The 12810-nt window shown below is 49.3% G+C and overlaps 1 protein-coding gene across 1 annotated transcript in view; it reads right to left on the bottom strand.

The window, feature by feature from the left end:
• MIB1 (MIB E3 ubiquitin protein ligase 1) overlaps positions 1 to 12810 on the bottom strand; it is a 130206-nt gene that overhangs the window by 101993 nt on the left and 15403 nt on the right. The window lies entirely within an intron of this gene.

Below are 12810 nucleotides of genomic sequence, written 5' to 3' on the forward strand. Positions count from 1 at the left end.
ATTACTATGTACATAAAGAAAATACAGAGTAAATGTTACTATTGCATCAGCTAATTTCCTAAATAGTATATAAAGTGTGAAATAGCAATTCAGTATGAATGTCCGCCGGACTCTAGCCCAGCGGTTCAATCCCGACTGCTGCAGCCCAATTGTTGGAAATCCCGACACCGCAGTTAAGTCTACTATCCCTACCCCTCTGACCCCCTAACACTAACCTTTCCTTTGGGGTGCCTAACCCTAACCTCCCCCCGTTAGTGCCTAAAACTAACCCCCCCTCCCCGCACCCTAAACCTAACCCTCCCGGGGGGGATGCCCAAGCCTAACCCCCCTTCCTCTAGTCTAACCCTAATCTTCCCCGGGGGGTGCCTAAACCCAAGTCCCCCCGGGGGTGCCTAACCCCCCCCTCCCCCCCCAGCTAAATGTATACTTACCACGGCTGAAGATGATCGGTCCAGCCTCCTCTCAGGGTTCCAGCGTCGGGATTAACATAGGCGTCAGTATTTCGACGCCTATGTTAAATTCCTTGCCGGGATTTCCTTGTCGGGATTGAGACCGGTCTTATAACTACATCCGGTGAAATAGTACTTGTAAGATATTGGTAGACATGATGGCAACTTGTTCAGTTTATTACTAAGTTATTATGTTAGTTACTACTACATATGTATTTCTATCAAGTAGCAGTCTAAACATGAGGCTTTGTTCAATATAGCACGTTAGATGATGTGCATCTAGCTTATAGTATATACGTATTTATGTATTGTATTGCGATTGTTTTTTTTAGTATCCATGGTGATGGGCACTGAGCTGTCGGAGTGATGTCACTCAGCATGCGCCGCTGGGCTGGGTGAGCGGTCCTGCGTCTGGCTACGACGCATGTACCAGAGCACGGGTGTTGCTATTTAAGGTAGGATTATGGTTGTTTTACTTTAGCCTGATACGTTGCTGGGTATATATTGTAGGGGTGAGAGGATTCGGTTCTACTCGGTTCCGTTCGGATTTAAAAAACGAATCTTATTGGCTATCCAAAACTCGTGACAGCTGATACCCAATAAGATTCGGTTTTTAAATCCGAACGGAACCGAGGCCAAGTTTATTACTGGGAGAGCTGGACGTTATGTATGTGTATAAATATTTTTTTATATATACATATATATATAAAAAATTTAAATACTCTTGCATTCTCACTAGGGGTGTGCACCGGCCAGTTTTCGTGTTTTGGTTTTGGATCTGGATCTTTCTTCGTGTTTTGGATCTGGATTGGTATTGCCAAAACCACCCTTCCGTGTTTTGGGTTCTGGGTTTTGTGTTTTGGATCTGTATTTTTTTTTTTAAAAAGAATAAAAACAGCTAAAATCACAGAATGTGTTGGTTTTTCTGCTCCTATGCAATTATTAACCTCAATAACCTTAATTTCCACTCATTTCCAGTCTATTCTGAACACCTGACAATAGTGTTTTTATGTCCAAAAGGCTATGCTAAGCGACACGAGTGGGCGGCACAAACACGTGGCCCATCTAGGAGTGGCACTGCAGTGGCAGACAGGATGGCAGTTTGAAAAACTAGGCCCCAAACAGTACATAATGCAAAGAAAAAAAAGAGGTGCAAGATGGAATTGTCCTTGGGCCCTCCCACCCACCCTTATGTTGTATAAACAGGACATGCACACTTTAACAAACCAATCTTTTCAGCGCCAGGGTCTGCCACACGACTGTGGCTGAAATGATTGGTTCGTTTGGGCCCCCACAAAACAAGCTGGCAATTAATCTGTCCCTGCACAAACTGGCTCTACAGAGGCAAGATGTCGTCCTCATCCTCCTCATCCTCACCCTCTTCAGTGTTGTGCACATCCTCACAGACTATTAACTCGTCCCCGCTGGAATCCACCACCACAGGTCCCTCTGTACGTTCTGGAGGCTGGTCTCCCTGGAAGAGTTGGTAATTAATTTTTATGAACATCATCTTCTCCACATTTTGTGGAAGCAACCTCCTACGCCTTTCGCTGACAAGGTTCCCGGCTGCACTAAACACTCTTTCGGAGTACACACTGGAGGGGGGGCAACTCAGGTAATATAGAGCCAGTTTGTACAGGGGCCTCCAAATTGCCTCTTTTTCCTGCCAGTACAGGTATGGACTGTCTGACATGCCTACTTGGATGCTGTCACCGATGTAATCCTCCACCATTCTGTCAATGGTGACAGTATCATATGCAGTGACAGTAGACATGTCAGAAATTGTTGCCAGGTCCTTCAGTCCGGACCAGATGTCCAAACTTGGTCCTGCCTGCCCTGCATCACCACCAGAGGGTTGCTTAGGATATCTACGTTTTTTCCTGGCAGCCCCAGTTGCGGGAGAAAATGAAGAAGGAGCTGTTGACGTGTCACGTTCCGCTTCAGCTGACAGTGTTTTCACCAGCAGGTCTTTGCACCTCTGCAGGCTTGTGTCGGCCGGAGAGAGAGACACCACATAGGCTTTAAACCTAGGATCGAGCACGGTGGCCAAAATGTAGAGGTCTGATTTCAACAGATTGACCACCCTGGAATCCTGGCAAAGCGAATGAAGGGCTTCATCCACAAGTCCCACATACCGAGCGGAATCGCTCCATCTTAGCTCCTCCTTCACTTTCTCCAGCTGCTTCTGCAAAAGCCTGATGCGGGGAATGACCTGACTCAAGCTGGCAGTGTCTGAACTGACTTCACGTGTGGCAAGTTCGAAGGGCTGGAGAACCTTGCACAACACGGAAATCATTCTCCACTGCGCTTGAGTCAGGTGCATACCCCCTCCTTTGCCTATGTCATAGGTGGATGTATAGGCTTGAATGGCCTTTTGCTGCTCCTCCATCCTCTGAAGCATATAGAGGGTTGAGTTCCACCGCGTCACAACCTCTTGCTTCAGGTGATGGCGGGGCAGGTTCAAGAGTGTTTGCTGGCGCTCCAGTCTTCGGCACGCAGTCGCTGAATGGCGAAAGTGGCCAGAAATTTTTCGGGCCGCCCAAAGCGTCTCCTGCACACCCCTGTCGCTTTTCAGAAAATTCTGCACCACCAAGTTTATTGTGTGAGCAAAACATGGGACGTGCTGGAATTTGCCCAGATGTAATGCCCGCACAATGTTGGTGGCGTTGTCAGATATCACAAATCCCCAGGAGAGTCTAAGTGGGGTAAGCCACTGGGCGATGATTTCCCTCAGTTTCTCTAAGAGGTTGTCGGTGGTGTGCCTCTTACTGAAACCGGTGATACACAGCGTAGCCTGCCTTGGAACGAGCTGGCGTTTCTGAGATGCTGCTACTGGTGACGCTGCTGTTGTTTCTGCGTAAGGTGATACATCTACCCAGTGGACTGTCACAGTCATATAGTCCTTAGTCTGCCCTGTTCCACTTGTCCACATGTCCGTGGTTAAGTGGACATTGGGTACAGCCGCATTTTATCAGGACACTGAGGACACTTTTTCTGACGTTTCTGTACAGTCTCGGTATCGCCTGCCTAGTGAAGTGGAATCTAGACGGGATTTGGAACCGGGGACACACTACCTCCATCAATTGTCTAAATCCCACTGCACTAATGGCGGATACCGGACGCACGTCTAACACCAACATAGCAGTCAAGGACTCAGTTATAAGTTTTGCTTCAGGATGACGGCTGTCGTACTTCATCCTCCTCGCTAAGGACTGTTGGAGGGTCAATTGTTTAGTAAAAGTAGTGGTGTTCTTACTTCCTCTCTGGGATGATGAACAACTCCCAGCAGCAGCAGCGGCAGCAGGAGGCGTAGCAATGCAGGATCCTCCGGAGGAATCCCTGATAGGAGAGTCAGTCATGCCAGTGACATGGCCTGCAGGACTACTTCCGATCCTGACTAAGGAGGAAATTGACGAGGAGGGAGTTGACGGTGTGGTTTGCAGGCGCTTGGATACAACAGCACAACGGGATTTAGGTGTCCCTGGACTGCTTACGGTCTTAGTCAAAGTTTCTGAACTTGACAGTAACTTTTTATGAACGCGCTGCAGGTGCCGTATAAGGGAGGATGTTCCTAGGTGGTTAACGTCCCTACCCCTACTTATTTCACCTTTACATATGGTACATATGGCAAGACAGTTGTTGTCCGGATTTGGATAGAAATATTGCCAGACCAAAGAGGTGGAATGTTTGGTCTTCTGCCCAGTCATGACCGTGATGGGCTTTTTCATCCCACGGACAACAACTGTCTCCCCCGGAGCCTGATTTAAACAAACCACATCACCATCAGAATCCTCCTCGCCATCTTCCTCCTCAGCGCCAGTTACACCAGTATCCTCATCCTGTTGTACTTCAACGGTGACATCTTCAATTTGCATATCAGCGAGTGGACTGTGGGTGCTCCTTTCAGCACCTGCAGGGGGCGTGCAAATGGTGGAAAGAGCCACCTCTTCCCGTCCAGTGCTGGGAAGGTCAGGCATCGCAACCGCCACCACACTTGGACTCTCCTTGGGGATTTGTGATACCTTCTTAGAATGCACAGTTCTTCGCTGTGCTTTTGCCAGCTTAACTCGTTTGATTTTTTTAGCGGCTTCCATCATCATGTGAAGCTGAACCACTAGTCATGAACATAGGGAAAGACCTTAGTCGTTCCTTGCCACTCCGTGTCGTAAATAGCATATTGGCAAGTTTACGTTTCTCCTCAGATGATTTAAATGTTTTTTTCAAGGTCATTTTCCTGAACTTTGTCATTTGGGATTGTATGTGCCCTCTACTGCCAAGGCCGATGCCCTCTACTATGACATTGGGCATCGGCCTTGGCAGACGTTGATGGCATGTTATCGTCTATGTCATGACTAGTGGCAGCAGCTTCAGCACTAGGAGGAAGTGGTTCTTGATCTTTCCCTATTTTATTTTTATCGGAGAAAGTTTGGTCCTCCATTTATGTTATATTGATATATAGGTGCGGCTAAGGCACACACAAACACAGAAAATAATTTTTTATTTTTGTTGGAGACTAGCACACTTTGTGGGTTACACCACCCTTTAAGAAATGAGCCAGCCGGCTCTTTACTTATGGGACACAGGCGCACGCTTGGCGCTGCTCCTTTGTTGATGCACGTGCAGCTAAAGCCCACACAATTCACAAAGACAGAAAAAAAAAGATTTTTTTATTCTTTGTGGAGCGCACTTTGGGGGTTACACCACCTTTTAACAGATAGACGAATGCTTGGTGCTGCTGCTTTGAGGATGCACGTACAGTGCAGATAATTCACAAACAGAAGAAAATGTTTTATTTTTGTTGGAGTGCACTTTGGGGGTTACACCACCCTTTAACAGACAGATGCACGTGCAGTCACAAGTGCACACAATTCACAAACACAGAAAATATTTTTTTGTTTTGTTTGGAGTGCCCTTTGGGGGTTACAGCACCCTTTAACGGACAAGCCAGCCGGCCCTTTACTTATGGGACACAGGCGCACGCTTGGCGCTGCTCCTTTGTTGATGCACGTGCAGCCACAGTGCACACAATTCACAAACACAGAAAATATTTTTTTATTTTGTTTGGAGTGCCCTTTGGGGGTTACAGCACCCTTTAACGGTCAAGCCAGCCGGCCCTTTACTTATGACACAGGCGCACGCTTGGCACTACTTTGTTGATGCACGTGCGGCTACTGCGCACACAATTCACAAACACAGAAAAAATATGAGATATGGTAAGAACTTACCCTTGTTATCTCTATTTCTACGAAGTCCATAGGGTTCCACAGGATACCTTGGGGTATAGGCGATGGCGGCAGACATCCAGGCACCACAGAGTTAAATTTTCAGCCTCCCAGGATGCACTGGGGTCCCTCTCCTATACCCCGCCCCCGAGCCTCAGGCCACTCGGTTTCGTAACAAGCCATAGGCCGGAGCAGGAGCAAAAAAGAGAGAGAAGAAAGTCTGGAACACACAAGAATCACATTCTCACCAGAAGGAGACGGAGAAACCGGTGACCAGATCAAAGCCCATCTGCAGTACAGGTGCGACAGGGCGGGAGTCCTGTGGAACCCTATGGACTTCGTAGAAATAGAGATAACAAGGGTAAGTTCTTACCATATCTCATATTTTCTACTTCAGGGTCCATAGGGTATCCACAGGATATCTTGGGGATGTCCCAAAGCAGTATCCTTTAAGGGTGGGGACGCTCCTGTGCTGTAAGGAGAATCCGCCGCCCGAAGGAAGCATCCTGAGAGGCGAAAGTATCAAAAACATAATACCTTACAAAAATATGGACAGATGACCACGTGGCTGCCAATCACCGCTGAAGCGCCACGTCGAGCTGCCCACGAAGGACCCACAGACCTAGTGGAAGAGCTTTAAAAGAGGATGGAACAGGAAGACCTGTGAATCCATCCTGCCAAAGTTAGCGCAGTGGCAGGCCAACCTATTTTATGGAAACCAGAAAGGACAAAACCGAGAGTCTGATTTCTTAAATGGACTGGTACGGTCAACTTAAATTCTTAGAGCCCGTACCACATCCAAAGAGGCCTCACCAGCAGAAAGGACTGGGGAAGTAAAGGCAGGTACTATAATTTCCTCATTGATGTGGAAACTAGACACCACCGTAGGTACAAAACCAGGGCAAGTGCGAAGCACTGCCCTGTTCCAAGGAAAGATGAGAAAGAGGGAGATCTACATGACAGAGCCCCCCATTCTGAGATCCTACCGGCCAAATCAATGGCCAGAAGGAATACATTCCTAGCCATAAGCCATTTGAAGTCCACTGAGCCCAGTGGATCAAATGGCGGTCCTCAGAGAGCCCTAAAGACACAGCCAAATCCCAAGGAGCCACAGGAGAAACAAAGGGATGCTGAATATAATGTATACCCTGCACAAAGGTGCGGACATCAGGAAGAGTAGCAATCCTACGATGAAACCAACAGGGCAGAAACCTGCACCTTCAGGTAAGCAAGGCGAAGACCGTTATCTAAGCCCACCTGTAGGAAAGCCAACACTCTGGATATCCGGAATACCCGAGGAGCAGAGCCTGTAGGGCGACACAACTGAAAGAAAGTATGCCATACCTGATGGTAAATTCTTGCAGATAAAATCTTCCGAGCTTTTAGCATGGACATAGGCCCTGTTAACTATAGAGCTGGAAAAAACTCCTAGACCTTAAGAGGGCAGTCTCCACCGCCACACCGGCAAGGACAGACAACCCAGGTCTGGGTATCAGCCAGGATCCTGAGACAACAGGTCTGGTCGTAGAGGTAACTGGAGTGTTTCAGTTAACACTCCGAAGCAAAGATCTGAGTAATAGTGCCGTCTGGCCCACGCACGAGCTATCAGCAGGAGCGCGCCTCCTTCTTGCTATTACTGGAGGAAGGGATAACGGAGGGACGAGGTACACAACTTAGAAGGTCCACTGGACCAACATACGTCTACCATAAGAGTCTCATCACTGAAAGGCTCCACTTGTTCACCAGAAGATTGAACACCTCCTGATGAAGAGGACATTTCCCTGAATGCACGTCCTGACGGCTGGGAAAGCCTGCTTTGCATCTGAGGATTTCAGAATGAACACTGCCGATGACGGCAGGGATATAGCCTTCCACCCAAGCCAGAATTCGAGACACCACTGTTGGTGTCGCCCGACTTCGGGAACCACCTAGGTGGTTTACATAAGCCATCATGATGACGTTGTCAGACCGTACCTGCACGGTATTTCCGTGGAGGACCTGTCCTGCATGCTGGAGAACCGTGAATACTGCTCAGAGTTCTCAGATGTTTATGGAAAGCGCAAAAACTACTGGAGTCCACCTGTCCTGGAACAAGTGTGGACCCGTCACTGCTTCCCAGCCACGGATACAGGCGTCCGTTGTCAGAAGGACCCGGTACGCAATCCCAAAGGGGGTGCCCTTTGTTTAGGTAAGCTTACCGCAGCCACCAGGCCAGAGAGAGACAAACCTTCGGGGAAAGCACTATTGACTTTATCCTATGGGGCAACCCATCCCATCCGGAGAGGATCAATTTTTCTAGAGTGACACTGGGTACTCTCCACCATGTCGAACAGCGACACCCTGGAACCCAGGAACCACATTGCCGAGTGAATAGACACTTGGCGACTCTGCAGGCAACTGCGTACCTTTGCCTGTAATGCAGAGATTTTTTCCTCAATCACAAAGATCCTCAGATGTTGGGATATGGAGCATCCTCTGTGAAGAATCAGAGAGGACCATTTCCAGTGTATCAGTCAGCCCTAACGTAGCAACACAGATATTGTCCATTGCAGATGGCACTGAAGTATCTCTGGAGACTCTGGTAACACCAGGAGGTCGCCCGGATTGGGTAACAAGCGGACCCCCTGCATCTGCAGGTGGGCTGCCATAACTTCCATGACCCTGGTAAAACTGGAAATGCTTATCGACCACTGCAAACCTGAGGAAAAACACTGGTGTTCGAAGAAAATAGGGACATTCAGGTAGTCACCCTGAATATATCCAACGACACCACAAAATTCCCAGGCTCCATTGAATGATGGAATGCAGGGTCCCCCTCCTGAACCAAGGAACCCTTAAGAATTTGTTGAAGGATTCGAGGTTGAGGATGTCCAGGTATAACTCCTGCCTGTAGCATAGAGTGTAACACCCTCAAAAATTACAGAGCCTTGTCTTGAATTGACAGAAGACCTGTAATGAAAAACCGTCTGAGAGGCTTTTACCGGGAGGAGAGGACATAAATTCAAGAAAATACTTCTCTTACCCCAGTGTCCGTGAAGGTCAGACACCAGCACTGGGCGAACTGGAGGAGCCGGCCTCCAACTCTGGGGTCCCCCGAGAGGAGGCCCGTCCAGTGAGGCTGAAGGCTTATAGTCCAACTTGGGAGTAGGACGTCTTGTAATCCAAGCCTGTTCTTATGGCTGAGCAGATTTCCTGGCTACTGACTGTCTTGGAAAGCTATATTTTAGACTTACCCTGGCCTCACAGGGCCGAAAAGACAAAATCCCAGACCCCGATGGGACTGTAGCCGATGGCAGACAGGCAGACGTAGCTGCTGCCTGCGGGGCCACAATTGTGTCCAGATGAGGGCCAAACAGGACCTGTCCCGTAAAAGGCAAAGCATTCCAAATGGAATCTGCGTCCGCTTTCCAAGAGCGCAACCACAGGGAGCTGCGAGCCGCTACTGCTGCCGAGCCGCTACTGCTGCCGAGGAGATTCTGGAAAGGAGTAGGCTATATGTAAGACTGTCTCATTATGAACGTGGCTAAGACTCTGCTCCGCTGGAGGGTCAGTGTGCAGAGATCCAGTTACCTACCCAGCGCTCCATGAATCTGGCCCCCCAGCACACGGTCATAGCCGGCCTGGAAGCCCCTCCAGCAAGGGAATAATTGGCTTTTAGATATATTTGCACCTTGCAATGTGTACCCTCCTTCAAGGAGGACCTGGAGGGCATGGGCCACGTAACACTCCTCACTAGGCGCGTAACATGAGAATCTACCCGTAAAGGTTAACTCCCATTCGGAAAAATAATTATCCGCAAAGGGGTATGCAAAAGGTCAACCGTTTTTGAGTCTGGAACCGCTTACCCGGATTTTCCACGCCTCCTCTAAATGATCCACCTGACCAGATAGAGGAATTACAGTGGCAACACCCTTATCCTTAAAGAAGGCATAGTTGGATTTAGCCACGGGGGATATGTAATAACCAAAGCCGCACGGACTGCCCGTATAAGGCCAGGTATATAGACTTTAGACCCAGACTACGCCTCCTTTGCACTAAGGGGCTCGTGTCTGAAAAAGTCAATAATGTCACCGTCATCAGACGTCATGTCTTTACCCGTCTGAGACCCGAAAGGCCGTTTAGAAGGCCGAAATGGTGACTCCCCCTGCAAAACGTCCATCAGGTGCTATACCATTTGGACAATAAATTCACCCACACAGGCTCCTGCGAGACCTGGGGGGGCGAAAAACAGGATACACTGGGGTACCATCAACTGCCCAGGGACCCCTGCATGTGATGAGACCACTACTCTCTGCGATAACCCCTACGGGCGTTGCCCACCAGGGCTGTAAGCATCTTAGCCAGCCGAGGGCGGTCCCTTTTTTGTGCAGGCACAGTGACAGAAATGGGGCGTGATATATAATACAACATGCCCTCCATCAACCCTCAGCGTCTACATATCCCTCCGCTAACTGCACATGATATCAGTACATTATAGCTGGAAGAGGATATCCTCGTTCACCTTCAGACATGAGGATTGTGAACGGAGCGTATGTGACCTCCCACACAGAAAAAACACGTTTACTGTGAGGTAATAAACACCCTGCGACACCGCACCGCAAGGGCTGTAGCAGAAAAACAGGGATAGGAAAAAAGGCTGACAGTCAGAAATGAAAGTACAGGCAAACAGCGCTAGCATTTAAGTCACATACAATGCACAGATAACATCCTGCATTACAAGCACTGCGATCAACTACACAGACCAGAGCCTGGTAGGAAACAGTGCTGCATACACTGACCTTATTGAAGGAGAGGTATGCGGGGGACCGTGGAATGGCACTGTGCAGCGGGGGAGACGCCGGCTGTGAGACAGGGAAGGCGTTCTCCTCTGGCCTGCTATTAACCCCTGGGACGCCGCGCTGTACCGCACATGCTGCGGTCCGCTGTCCCTGGTGGTCTAGTGGAAGGCGCAGGATCAGTACCTGGCCCCACGCGCAGCCGGTCCGCTAGCTGTGACCCCAGCTACCAACCAGCATCCCCGGATCGGTACCGGCGTTCTGGTACCGGCGGGGTGTAGGAGTGACAGCATGGACGTCAATACTGACTGTCCTATGCTGGAGCACTCTAGTTGTGCAGCCACAGCAGCAAAGAAATCTTCAGGGGCCTAAAAAGACCCCCCTCTGTACGGTGCGACTGGTCCGGCCAGGCACCGACGAAAACTGAGTGGCCTGAGGCTCGGGGGCGGGGTATAGGAGAGGGACCTCAGTGTATCCTGGGAGGCTGAAAATTTAACTCTGTGGTGCCTGGATGTCTGCCGCCATCGCCTATACCCCAAGGTATCCTGTGGATACCCTATGGACCCTGAAGTAGAAAATATTTATTTTTTTTGCACTTGGGGGGAGCACCCCTGATGGACAGAGCACCCCCCGGACAACACTACAGCACCCCTTTAGGACTGGGACACTGCACAGGACTTTGGAGTGGACACAGCCCCTATGGACAACTGATTGCACAACACAGTCCAGCCAGCCCCAATGGACTTTGGAGGAGTGGACACTGCCCCTATGGACAACAGCAGCACAGCACAACACAGCCAGCCCCTATGGACTTTGGAGGAGTGGACACAGCCCCTATGGACAACAGCAGGACAGCACAACACAGCACAACACTACACTACACTACACAGCCCTAACTCCCACCCTCCCTCTTCACTGTCCACAGCCGAGTGAGAAAATGGCGCCGACGCGAATACCTTATATAGAATCCAAAAGGCGGGATGATGACGTTTTGCCTCGATTTCAGATCCGAGTCAGGCGGGAAAAGTCGAGCCTGCCTCGGATCGGTCTAGGATCGGGGGGGCTCGGATTTCAGAAATCCGAACCCGCTCACCCCTAATTCTCACCTATTTAACACACCAACAGGGGGGGGTGCCACTAGAATCGAACAGATCCAAATACTATATTTGAACGAATTGTTCAATAACTATGAACAAGGGCACTCTCCAAAGAAGTCAAATAACTTTTATTCGGGCTTATTATTGCCAAATAATATTTTATCCGCTGATACGGACCGTTCCAAAGAGACAGAATCAATAGTTGTAAGGGCCTGGAGTGGAACTGAGCATATTCCACCATGTCGAAGGTGGAAACCATGGATCCCAGGACCCGCATTGCTGAGTGGACTCCTCCATGGCCTCGGCTACCCAGGCTATCGCCATAGCCGACCGTGAAATCGCCCCAGATAAAGAAAACACTGATTTCGAACAAGTTTCTAATCTCTTATCAGTAGCGAAGAAAGGCTGCAGACGGATTGGGCAACGTGGAACTCTTAATTAAATGAGTTACGTGAGAATCCACTTGAGGAGGAACTTCCCACTTATCACATTCTCTCGCAGAAAATGGATATAAAGAGGATAACCTCCTTGTAGCATGGAACCGTTTATCTGGACTACTCCATGCCCCAGCCATGAGCTCCGAAAGCTGTTCTGACTGGGGAAACTCATCTTTAACCACGTTCTGTCGTCTAAAGAGCGGCGCTGTACACCTAGGGGGTGCCTTATCATCCTCTATATTTAATATGGATCTAACCGTACTTACCAGAGTGGGAACGTCCACAGAGGCATCCTCTTCCTCAGATACAGACTCCGAGGAGGAACCATGTGCAACATCCAATACATCTGATGATGCATCAGAGTCTAAAGGCTGGGCAAAATGACGCGAAGACCTCTTCCGGCCCTGAACCTTAGTGGTTGTCAGTCTATCTGCCTGTCTAGGTTCTAGAGAGGCAGACTGTTGAACCATACCCTGTGAAGAGTGCGCACAAGCATTACAGCAGGATGGCTGCATAGGGGGTACACTCATAGCAGGTTGCAACTGCTGTGGAACTCCCACAGTAGGAGTCAGTATATTCGCCGCAAAGTGGTCCGCTAAATGCGACAACGAGGACACCCATAGTGGCTCTTGCGCAGGAGCTGGTGTGGATGGGTTTGCTCCTTTACAACAAAGAGCACACATCCCCTTCCTGCGTGAAATCCTGAGGTGACAGGCCTGCCTGACAGATATGCATGACACCAACACTGGGGTCTCAGCCTCATGTTTACCTTTAGCCTTAAACATACAAAATAATGCAAAACTTGTCTTTTTTTTAATTTTACCCCACAC

The sequence above is a fragment of the Taudactylus pleione genome, unplaced genomic scaffold, assembly GCF_031769625.1.
Source record: "Taudactylus pleione unplaced genomic scaffold, aTauple2 ptg000093l, whole genome shotgun sequence".
Taxonomy (NCBI): Eukaryota; Metazoa; Chordata; class Amphibia; order Anura; family Myobatrachidae; genus Taudactylus; species Taudactylus pleione.